The sequence below is a fragment of the Lissotriton vulgaris genome, chromosome 3_1 (assembly GCF_964263255.1).
Source record: "Lissotriton vulgaris chromosome 3_1, aLisVul1.2, whole genome shotgun sequence".
Taxonomy (NCBI): domain Eukaryota; kingdom Metazoa; phylum Chordata; class Amphibia; order Caudata; family Salamandridae; genus Lissotriton; species Lissotriton vulgaris.
The window spans coordinates 1245239153-1245251437 of NC_141689.1; the positions used below are offsets into that span (position 1 = coordinate 1245239153).

Sequence of the window (12285 nt, forward strand, 5' to 3'; positions counted from 1 at the left end):
AGAATGGAAGATTCCAGCCCATTAATGGATCTGGCAGAGTTCACTAACAGTACGAGCCAAGGAGGTGGCTATCAAGATGAACATAGCTAAGGCAATAAATCTTCATCTTTTAAGGGAGCCATGGGAATAGCCTTCCTCTCAGGCTCCGTGTGGAAACCTCAGAGGTGGTTTTCCGCAAAGATTTGAAAACCTACTTATTCCCCAGGGGATAGGCACTAGGAGGTTCTGGTGTGAGAGGTCATAATAGTATGGTATTCTGGTGGCCAAGTTATTAGCTCGCGACACACTGGCTAGTGTAACCAGGCGCTGTACAAGCTTCAGTTATTATTATTATTATTATTATTATTATTATTATTATTATTATTATTATTATTATCAGTAGGATAATGACCAGGTGCCATTCAAAATGATGCTGTTTTAAGAGATGACAAATGTTTAACTCGCTTGAATTTCACTCTCAACAGTGTTGAAAATCAAAAACATATGGCTCTTTAGTAGAATTTCTATATTTCCCTACAACTGACTCTCTTACTAATAATAATAAAGATCTTTATTCGGCTTATTCACAATGGAAAAACCATAAAAGAGACAGATAATATCATACATTGCATTTTTGCTTATTAAAAAAGTACACGCATTTCATAACATTTCATACGAGAATAGCTGATACATTAAAAAAGAGTTAGTTAAAATATAGGAAACCGCTCAAGGTGATCTTAATGAGGACTTTTACAGGTTCTTTCTATGTTTCATAATGCATTTTAAAAAATTGCTAACAAAGTTAAAGTTAAAATAGAATGAAGTAAGCATTAAGACATGTGTAATATATAACTGTATATAAGAGAGATACTAAAGCATTATTATTTTTTCATCATTTTTTAGCCACATTAACTATAGTAAGGATCAAGGCAGATTTCCTGAGGAAGGCGACGGCCGAAACGCGTTGAAGGAATTAATTCTGCATTAACATTAAGTTTCTTACAATGATTATGTGGTTATTTTAAAAAAATGTGATTATTTATGTGACAATTTCTTAATGTTTTGTATATGACAATGTCCATGGTAAACAAAAAAAGTATATATTTGAGCAAAAGTATAATAAGTTTAAAAAAAACGTAAAAAAACAGGAATTGATAATACACTAAAAATAAAATCAAATAAATAACATCAACTAGAAATATATGAGTGAAGAATGATTTTTGAAAAACACATGTCTAAATTACTCACAGATTAACTATACACTAAACCCGGTGTGCACTCTCCCTTTCTAAAAAACTAATTTACCTTGCCAGGGTTCATCCGATTAGGCAGGGGCCCCATTTTTTCCAAAATAAAGAGAGTTCGTCTCCAGGTTATTTTTCCTTCTAACACTGTGCTCTACAACCAGATGTCTGTCAAGTTTTATTCGGTTAGATTAGACAACTTGGCCTGACAATCTCACCTCTCTCATTTCCTTCTTATCTGTACAAGGCAAAGTGTAAACAATTCTCAAACTACTGGAGGATTTACAATAAGTCAGCCTGGCTGTTAGGAAAAATTTGGCTAGAACAGCAGATCACATCCATCCCCAGCTATAGTCCCAGGACTCAGAAGTGTATGCGCCGCAGGAGGGAAAATTGGTGACAGAGAAAGAGGGAAGGCACATGAAAGCCTAAATCGATGGTATGGGGCAAGCAATTTAACCCTTGCCTATCTAATACATAGAGACCGCACATGCACATTGAATGGAGGTGAAATATTCTAACTGTCCTAGCAGGAGAAATAGGTCAACCATCATTTCACAACGGGTGCCTAGTAACTCTCATGAGGAAGCAGTGTAGCCACATCTCTGAATGTTATGTTATGTATATTTGTACATCACACAACACACTAGGGAGGGTATCCTGGCATTGAAGGAGGAGCTGCATGAGCCGAGCTAGATAAAGAGCCAGGTATTCAATTTCTTACCGAATTCAAGAACTGAGGATGCTGCTCTGATGTTCAGGGGAGGAACATTCCTTTTGCAATGCTGACCAGTGCAGAGTGTTGCCACACAGTGAAACTGGGCAATACAACTCGGAGAAGGTACGTTTTGAACAAGGGACCCTTCTTCATTTCCATTTCCATGCAAGCAAAGTTCAGAGCTAATTATATGATTGAATCCACAGTTCTCATAAACACATTTATATTTTTTTCAAGATCTCTGTGGAGCATTTGGAGCCTTTTAATTAAGTACTATAATCTGGTGGAACCTTTCCTGCCAACATCAAGATTCACAGGTTTTGGGTGGGACTGGTTAAGGCAATTGAAAGCATGTTTATCTTTCATGCTCTGAAATGAATAGGAGGAAGTGGCCTTTCCTGGTATCTCACCTTTAAAGTTGGTCTATTATGGAATTCCAGGATTCTGCTTCTTGCCAGCTACGAGTACATCTAAATTAAATCTAACAGGTCTAATTAGCTGTTATTGTGACCAAATTTTAGATGACTTAATAAAGTATTCGATGAATGGGTGCAAGAACATTCCTGACCAGTGATAGTGGGATGAATAACCAAGGAACCCAACACTTGCCTATTCAGAGCTCACACTGCCAACATGTTTAAGAGGAAAACTTTAAAAAGAAAACTTTAAAAAGAACCCGAGTGCACATCTTCCACTGGTACACTACAGGGTTCGGTGCCAATAATGTTGAGTTTATACTTTTTATTTTTACAAGATAGAATGTGAAGAGGAAGTTGCTGCAATTTACAGCATGCTCCTAGAGCTCCACTGGCAGCAACCTGTTCTTAGCCGAGTCCACCATAACCGCCTTGCATCTGAGAGGCCTCCAACCCTTTGGGAAGGTTTCCTTTTTCTGCACATCAAGAAAGATGCAAGGGAAGAGCTATAGCTACTATTAGGTCCCCGGAATAAAGCTATTCTTCATCAAACCAAAGCTAGAGTGTCCTATCAATGTGCCCCATGCTAAAGTAAATAATCTCCAGATGGTTTGGAATGACCAGCCAGATACAGGTTTGCAAATATGGAGGCAAGACACCGTTTTCCGGAGGAATAAGAACATCTTGTGGGGAGGTAAAAAGCAGACCTAGGGCTCACTTCACTTTGGTTAAAGGATAAAGTGGTCTCAAGACAGTTATTAGTAAGGTTTGTGGAGAACTAAAGTCAAAGATTGGCTCGCTGAGCCTGTAACAGTACAAGGACAGGGGAGCAAACACCCAAATCAGGCAGGAATTTACACAGACTTTCTGGGTGCCCAATTGGTGGTAAGGGTGTGTGAATAATGGTTAAGAAAATTGGTTGAGTCATTTACTGCTGCAGTTTTTGGAATAAGGGGGTAGGAATAATTAAATCCTTAAGATCTATTTTCTTTTGAACTACATATACAGGAAAGATTATATTGTGATATTCCACTCAGACTGCTGAAAAGTGCCACTTGCCACAGTTATGAACAACAGAACAGGTGTATACTGAAGCGATGGTAAACTCGACAGCCCAAGGAATACTTAGTAATCAGGCTCCAGTGGCAAAAAACAGAGAGCACACTTCAAAACAGCAGCAACATGCTTAGTGATGAAATATGCATATGCATTCAACTCAATAAGGCAAGACTGACAGTGGTAACTGGCTTTCAAAGACAGATTTGGTACCAGGAGTAAGTCTTGTTATCCAGGGTAAAAAGGAAAACAATGCTGTGCACAAAAAGTGATTTGATCAACCTGTTTAATTGAAGTACATGTCGACCTAGTCTGAGTGGTTTGCAACAGTTTTAGGGCTGATTCTGTCACAAAAGTGCACTACATGAAGTCCACTTCCTCTGGACTGCTAAAAACAATGAATCAAAAGGGCCTTTGGGTGCATCCATTTTGGAGAACACATGTAGCATCTGATTGGATGTAGATGTCACGTTACCAAAGAAGAGTCTGTTCACTCTTGCAGGGACACATTAAGGAAGCAAAACACACTGCTGCCCTCAATTCAGCTTGTGCCTTACTTACCTAAAGTAATTTATTTACACATGAGGACCACTTTGGGGGTATTGGATTAAAGAAAATAAATGCATGTTAAGCTGAAATTTTGTTTTGTCCTACACATACTGCATGTTTATTATGGCTGCATTTGAAAGCTCGAAAAGTGGTTTGCTTTTGTGAGCGCATTTTTCTTTGGAATGCCATAGGATGCCTCAAGCCTTGTTTTAAAACTAACTATTAAAAGTCCCTTCTGTCAGGAGTGTGTGTGCCTGGTCATTGGACGAAATTGTATCTACTTAAAACCTTTTATGATGGTAAAAAGTCGATTAACTTCCCACTAAAAAGTGTTGAAGAAGAAAGATTGCTAGGAAAGACAAGATACAAAATAGAAAGTAAAAGTCAATTCTAGGTCTCAGAACTGAGAAGTTAGGAGTGTATGTTGCACAGAAACATAAATAATTTGCTAGGTTGTAGTAAGGATTCCATTTAAGAAACTCAGATTATAAATTGTGCAAGTTTATTCCTTCAACAGCATAGCTGTCCTTTAGGGTTACTTATATCTTAAAGGTTGATATTTCTTAGGTCACAGCAGAGCTTACCTTTGTTTAACTTCCTTTCTCGGGCACACCAGACCTATCTCTTGAATTACACAGATATGAAATGTTCGGGACGCAGAGTGTAGAGCTAATCCTAACGTAGGGAGCGCTTGGAGGCTCAGTCCCAAAACAGAAAAACTATCCTCCGAACTACATATTATAGGTTTAGATCAGAGGAGGACCGGTGTATGGGAATAACACAAGAGTGGCTGGTGTTTCGAAAATGTAGGTAAGGCAGAAGCAGATATAGTCACATACCTGTCTTCATATGCCACGACATTTGGGAGGTCAGTAATGCTATGCAAGTCAGTCACTTGGTAAAGTACTTGTTTCACAAATGATGACAGAATGACATGTATTTCCAAGAGATGTCAGTATTCTGACAACTATTCCCTCCAATCCAATTTTTTAGGTCTCAGCTTGAGATAGCACTGTGCATGCGCTGCTCTCAGCATACGAGAGCTTCTTGGAATCAATACAGATTCTGAAGCTCTGGAAGGTGGAGTTGAAGCCCTGCCCAGCTTTTATAATTGGTTCCCGTCATCTTGTATTTAAAACACTGGCTTCTGATTCTAAAGGAGGCTCATTAGTCCCTCCTTGTTGCCGCCTTGTCTCCTTTTAGTTATGCCCACCGGGATTTGATCTTTTACCGGCAGTGTGACACTCTTACCTTCATCACTCCCAACGGACTTTTTTCTTCACATTCGGCTTTCAGCTTTAGCAAAGTCAGCTGCGTGTTTATTTTCGCATGGCGCTTTCACTTAAAGTGAAAGCGCGATGGGAAAATAAACACATGGCTGACTTTCCGGCCCGCTTGTTTCCATATCCTCTACCCTTTGCAGGACAAGACACCTATTGAGAATGAGAACCCATGCGTTCACGTCGTTCGCTGAATGCTAATCAGGTAGGCCCCGCCTTGGCTGGTGTTTAAAATGCTTTTGATACAAACTTGTTTGCCACATCTTCTTTCCCCCATGCACGATGTTGCGACGGCAGAGCAGTGCAGAGGAGTGCTCGTCACGAGCCTGTCACCTCTAGGTACAACGGTTCGATCTTGGCTTGAGTCTGTTACTCTACTGAGTGTTTGCAATTGTGTGTGTAGTGCTGCGTTTAGAGTGCCTAGCTGCGCAGCAGGCCCAGAGGGTAGACTCGCAACAGCGGGTCGGCTGGAGCTGCCATGCGTTCAGCTAGCGTGGCATTGCAGTGACACCTGGGTCCCTATTCTGCGTTGTGTGCGGTTGGCCCAGCGCTGGCTTACAAGTCCGGGCACAATGGTTGTGGGGAGAGGGTGCAGCCTCTCGGCCTCAGCTGCCGACTTGTTTATGGAGCCATCGTGATCGCATAAAGGAAAGAGCTGGGGCTTAATGTCTGCGCCTTAGGTACATACGCCCTGACATTCTCAAATCTGCTGTGCCCCTCGTCACGGCGTGCATCGCCGCAGGGTCCCTGCCCTCACAGAACTCCTCAGGATTGTGGGGCAACGATTGTGTTGACCGGGTTGGGTGAGGGGTGTCCCACACCGGGAACGAGCCCCCATTTGAAAGGATGGCTGCTGGGCTGTGGTCCTCACCGCCGTCGTGGTGGTAAGTTTGCTTCGCACTGAGGAACCGGGTTCGTCAGACCGGTGATGATTAACAACCCAAAAGGACGGAGCCCCGCTTTAACCTCCCCACAGCCCTCCTTCCCACATCCCTGCCCAGGGTCTGCTTGCGGGTTGGGCAGAGAGGGTTTGCACTGCTGCTCACGGATGGTTGGGTGCACTGGGCTGGTGTCCCCCCCCCCTTTTTGTCCTGCTAAGGTGGGTGTTTGCCTTGCCCCCAGCGGTGGGAAGGGCATCGGCGGTTCCGGGGGGAGGGGGACAGCATGCGATGCGTCCTCCACTGGCTCCTTGAGTTTACCGGGCCTTCCAGGGCACCTACCTCCATGCTGGCCCTGCATTGTAGTTGTCGTTGTGGTTTCGCCCGCATAGGCCTGTTGCTGCAGGAGGGAGGGGGAGACAGCGTGCGAAGCGCCCTACCCACTGTGTGGTGCGATGCGCCCCATAATTTTCCTTTATGGTGGAACGGGAGTCCTAGGCTGGAGATTGGTCTCCGCCAGAAAATATTCGAATTTGCCAGGCCTAGGGGGCTGTTAGGTTGCTGCTCGATATATGGCAAAGGCGTTACGTTTTGCTTTGTCATTTGGGGGTACCATGTGGATGAGTTATTCAGTGAATGCCTCGTGTTTAAAGATGTCATGAGAAATGGAGGGGCCGTGCCTGTAGCTCAGTGCCAGAACTAAAGGCCCCCTGGTTTGCAGGCCATCTGCGGTCACACAGCGTGTAGCGCGAGGGGAGCTGGCTGCACGTCATGAGATGTGCTTGAGCCAGGAATTCTGAGCGCGTGAAGAGAATACTGCCACAATCCCAAGGGGGGCTACGGGCAATGCTAATCAGGTAGGCCCTGCCGCGGCTGGTGTTTAAAATGCTCTTAATACAGACTTGTTCGCCACATCTTCTTTCGCATTCAGTGTAAAGTGAAGTAAGGACATGAAGAGGTTGGGGGCGTGGCTAGCCGAGCAGCGAGATGGCCGCTCTTTGAGTGAGCTCCGCCGGCTACTCCGATTGATCCTTGCATAATCCTGTTCCTGGCGACTGCGGAACCCCACACCTCCCGGGTTCTGCTACCTACACCCTGGTGATCCTCCGACCCGAGTTGGGAGCGCGGGGACGGTTCCCCTTCGAAGCGGAGACGGACTACTTTTTTGCCGGCTGGTGGGCTGGTCCTGACCCGCGCCGGAAGTGCCTCTCGCTGGAAGCCGCGAGACACTGTGGGCCGCGGCTGTGGAGGCCCCAGCTGATTGAGCGGTAATTGCCGTGGGCACCTCGCTGTTAAACCCCCACTGCTGCCGACGGAGAGTAACCCTGGCGGAAGGCTGCGGGGAGATAGCGGAGACCGGCGCGGCTTGGCAGAACAGCCGCGCCGCGGTGCAGTGATCCTTCAGCAGCCGAAGGCGGCGCTGGCCAGTGTCGAGCCCGGTGGAGATCGGAGAAGTTGGCCTGCGCCAGCTACATCAAGGCGACGACCGGAGAGGAGGTGAGAGGGTGCCAAGGAGGGACGAGGAGCCCTGTCGATCCTGCCGCTCCGCAGCAGCGCCGAGACCTCCCGCTGATCTTCAGCTCGGCGGGACACACAATTGCACGCACGGAGAGGCGCCTTGCAGCCCTGAATCCCCTGAGCCCCGGTGCTGCGCTATTCTAGTGGTGCGAGCGGACCCCTCATTGCACTGCGGGAGCCCGCCACTTTGAATCCGGAGAAGGCCCTAGTTAAACGCTGAAGCTTGCTGAGCTCACTGGGCACCTACAGAGGTCACTAACGCGGCTGGCCCTACTTGCCGCGTGTGAATAGTCACGCCTGGCGCGCACTGGCACCGCCTAGACAGTCACGCTCATACGAGACACTTGCTAGCGGTGGCACAGAGGGGTGCTGCCCCATTGCGTGGCTGGTGGCTATCTCTAGACTGCTGAGATGGGGAAGAATGACGCCAAACAACCTAAGCTGACTTTTGACAGTAGAAAGCCACCGAAGAACGCGACAATGGAGCCGGATGTTGGCGCATCGTCATCGCAGGGTGCTGCCCCGGACATAGATTTTGGGGCCCTCATCATGGAGGTGAGGACCAGCCTGAAGAGCATAGATGCAAAACTTGATACCATGACGGCGCAACTCGAAACCGTGAAGGCTAAAGTGGACACCCACGAGAAGAGACTGGACTGTCTCGAAAATAGGCAAACTGAATGTTGCGAATTCCAGCAACAGGCTAAGCGGCACATCACGACGCTGGAGCGGGAACTCGACAATTTGCGCGCCAAGTCGGACGATTTGGAAGCGCGCTCCAGAAGATCCAACATCCGCATTACGGGCATTCCAGAGACTACAAACACGGGAAAGATGGAATCGTTTGTGTCGAGCCTCTTGCATGAACTGTTCGACCCGGACTTGTCCCCGGTGTTCACGGTGGAGAGGGCACACAGGTCCCTGGGGAAGAAACCCCCGGTGGGAGCCCCACCGCGTCCGATCCTGGCTAAACTACTTAACTACCAAGATAGGGACGTCATTCTACGTTTGGCGAGAGAGAAGGGTAAGATCACGCATCAGGGTAATCACATCTCCTTCTACCCAGATTTCACCCCTCTGGTGCAAGCGGCTCGGAAGGAATTCTTACCAGCGAAGAAAGTTCTACTACAAGCCGGCGTGCCCTACTCTCTCCTATATCCGGCAAAGCTGAAGGTCCACCACGAAAACAACTCTCACTTCACTGACGCCAAATCAGCCCTCAAATTCGCTAAACACATTTGCGCTGGGGCCAGGAGAAAATCGCCAAGACTCGAGGAAGCTTCGGAGCACCTGAGTGACAACGACTGAGGTCTCTGTCATGCTCGCCCTGCAAGGCTGCAAATTTACTCTTTGTGTCACAGTTGAAAGCCGGATTGAACTCTCGCACAGGTTTGCTCCTCCCGAACTGACTAATTGGGGGTAAGTTACTGAGACGCCATTGTGCACCAGCTTGTGCTGCCGTCTCCGCGCTCCCACTGGGACACTGGTTGGCTGCGGACCTTGAGGACTACGAGGTGGGGGCACTGCCAGAACCCAGGACCACTAAAGTTTGATAGTAGCCACCCCGCGTATACGGGGGTGTTAGCCGAGCGCACCACGCCTCATGGGGTGCCTCCCTTTGTTGTTGATGTTGGGGTATTTCCACGCATTGCGTACATGTTACTGGGATATGTCACGACCTGATTGGGGGGTTGCTGAGGGAAGGGGGTGGAGGGGGGGTTTTCATATGTTGCGAGTTTTTGTTCGTATTGGGTGCAATGTACTACTACACATGCCTATATTTCTATGCGCTGGGTCTGCGGATATGATGTCTAGGTGCCAGGATAGCTTCCGGGGGCGGGGTTATGGGATGGGGGTTCGGGGCTGTCAAATGCTTTAATGGGAGGTATCAAACTCTGGACTTGGAACATTAGAGGCCTTGGGGACTTCAAAAAAGCCAGTTTGCTGCATGGCATGTTGTCAAGACACAATGTAGATGTTTGCTTCCTACAAGAAACACATCTGAATGTCACCCCCTCAGCTAGATTGAAGAATTCAAGATGGGCGCACGTTTATTCTTCCATTTACTCGAATTATGCGAGGGGCGTAGCTATACTCATTCGCAGAGGGTTGGATTGGCGGGAGTACTCCCATGTGAGGGATGCGGAGGGAAGATATGTCCTGCTCCATGGGGCTTTACAGGGGCGACCCATTGTCCTAGCTGCAATCTATGGCCCGAATGTGGATGATCCTGACTTTTTTAGAAATGTTTGGGCGAAAATTGTGTTGCTGGATTGCCAGACGGTTGTGTTGGGGGGGGATTTCAACGTTGTGTTAAATGATGACACGGATCGCAGAGGTGTGAGCAGTCCGCAGCACACTAGAGCGCGTCAAGCGATCTCTGATATCATGAGTGAGGGTCTACTTTCAGATGTGTGGCGAGTTAGAAATCCGGGTGCGAAAGTGGGGACCTGCTACACCTATCATAAGGCTGCTTGGTCACGACTAGATTTCTGGTTGGTGTCTCCTGAGGTTGCGACATGGGTGTCAAATGTTGATATTATGGCTAGATCACTATCAGACCATGCTCCGTGTATGTTGGTATTGCATCCCCCCGACGCTGCACATAGGGCGTTCCAATGGCGCCTTCCCCCACACGCGCTCACAGACCCTGTGTTTGTAGAGGAGATAAGAGAGGATATCACTAATTACTTTGCTGAGAATGCTGGGTCTGCCACTTCTGAAGCCATTGTGTGGGATGCATTTAAAGCTGTTATAAGGGGTCAATGTATTGCACGAAAAGCAGGGGTCCTACGCACCATAAGAGACGCGTTAGCTAAACTTGAGGGGGAACTGAAGGACCTAGATGTTGCTTTTAGCTCCGACCCATCGTTGGCGACTGCTGGCGCTCTGAAAGCTAAACTGTTGGCATTTAATGAGGAGGCGGAGCGAGAGGTGCGGTTTCTAGGGAAGCAGGCAGAGGCGCGCAGGTATGGGGAGGGAGATAGGCCAAGCAGGACTCTTGCCAGACTGATTGCTCCTCGCACACAGTCGAACTACATACACACTATCTATGATAACACCGGACGTCTAGTAGTAGGCCAAGAGGCGGTGTTAGGCGCCTTCGCAGACTTCTATGCTACCCTGTACACCTCAAGACAGCCCACGACACCGGCGTCACTGCGAGACTTCCTTGACTCCATAGCACTCGTGTGGTTCAACAACAACCACAGACAATACATGGACCTCACCGTCACTGTGCAAGATATCGCCCAGGTGATTAAAAGCATGCCGGCCAATAAGGCTCCTGGCCCGGATGGCCTGACCACCTCCTTTTATAAAACCTACGTGGCTGAACTAGCGCCGAGACTACACTCTGTGTTTGTCGAGGCTCTCGAGTCAAATTCCCTCCCAGACTCCATGCGTGAGGCTCTCATTGTCACGCTCCTCAAGCCAGACAAAGATGAACAACAGCTGGACTCTTACAGGCCCCTGTCCCTTATAAACGTGGATGCCAAGATATACGCAACAGTAATTGCCGATAGATTACAACCGATGTTGCCGATGATAGCGCTCCCAGATCAATCGGGATTCATCCCTGGCCGAGCAACATCACATAATCTCAGAACGATCTTTTCGGTCCTTCACTATCTACACCCGTCAGTACAGGCAGCGGTGGTGTTTTTAGACGCCACCAAAGCCTTCGACTCCTTAGAATGGCCCTACCTCTTCGGTGTACTGAGGCGGATGGGATTCAGCCAAAACTTCATGACCCTTATCAAGCTCATCTACACGAAACCCAGAGCCCGAGTGAGCGTTAATGGTCTCGTCTCCAAGCCATTCGATGTCTCAAGGGGTACTAGGCAGGGCTGCCCTCTGTCCCCGCTCCTCTTTGCGATTGCGATGGAGCCACTTGCGGCTCGAGTTCGGCAGCACCACACTGCCAGGGGCATCGGATTCAGTGCTAGAAGCTTACTGATCTCGCTGTACGCGGACGATGTCACCTTGTACGTCCTGAACCCTAAAGACAACCTGAGCCCACTACTTCGGGAATTTGTGAGATTTGAGGGTTTGGCAGGGATATCCATTAATTGGTCGAAGTCAGTGGCCTTCCCCCTGACGGAGAGCACTGTTAGACCTGCCCCTGACTACCCCCTCAGGTGGGAGACGGAAGCTGTCAAGTATTTGGGCATCTGGATCAGCCGAGATGTGCAGGAGTTGTGGTCGCTGAATTTTGGTAGGGCGGTGGACTGGTTGGAAGGAAAGGTCGAAGTCTGGAATAGGCTACCGCTGTCCCTGGTCGCTAGAATTGCACTGGCCAAAATGGTGGTCCTTCCCAAATTCTTGTACTTGTTCGTCAACGTACCACTACCTATGACAACGCACTTCCACACCCGGGTCCGCTCACTGCTGCTGAAACTGGTGTGGGCCGGCGGCCAAGCCAGAGTCTCCTGGGACCTACTCACGCTTCCGCTCCGACAGGGAGGCCTGGGGGCCCCGGACTTGAAGCTCTATTCACTCTGTGCGCAAGCTCAGTTCCTGCATTTCTGGGCCTACCCCACCCCCTACCAGCAGCATGTGGCGGTGGAACTGGCAGTGGTCGCCCCCTTGCCATTACGAGTGGCACTGTATGGAGAGGTTACGTGCCCGTCGCGTGAGGTAGACACA

The 12285-nt window shown here is 48.2% G+C and overlaps 1 protein-coding gene across 1 annotated transcript in view; it reads right to left on the bottom strand.

The window, feature by feature from the left end:
* Window positions 1–12285, bottom strand: part of LOC147727733 (uncharacterized) — a 152426-nt gene that overhangs the window by 32913 nt on the left and 107228 nt on the right. The gene's annotated exons all lie outside the window — the stretch shown is intronic.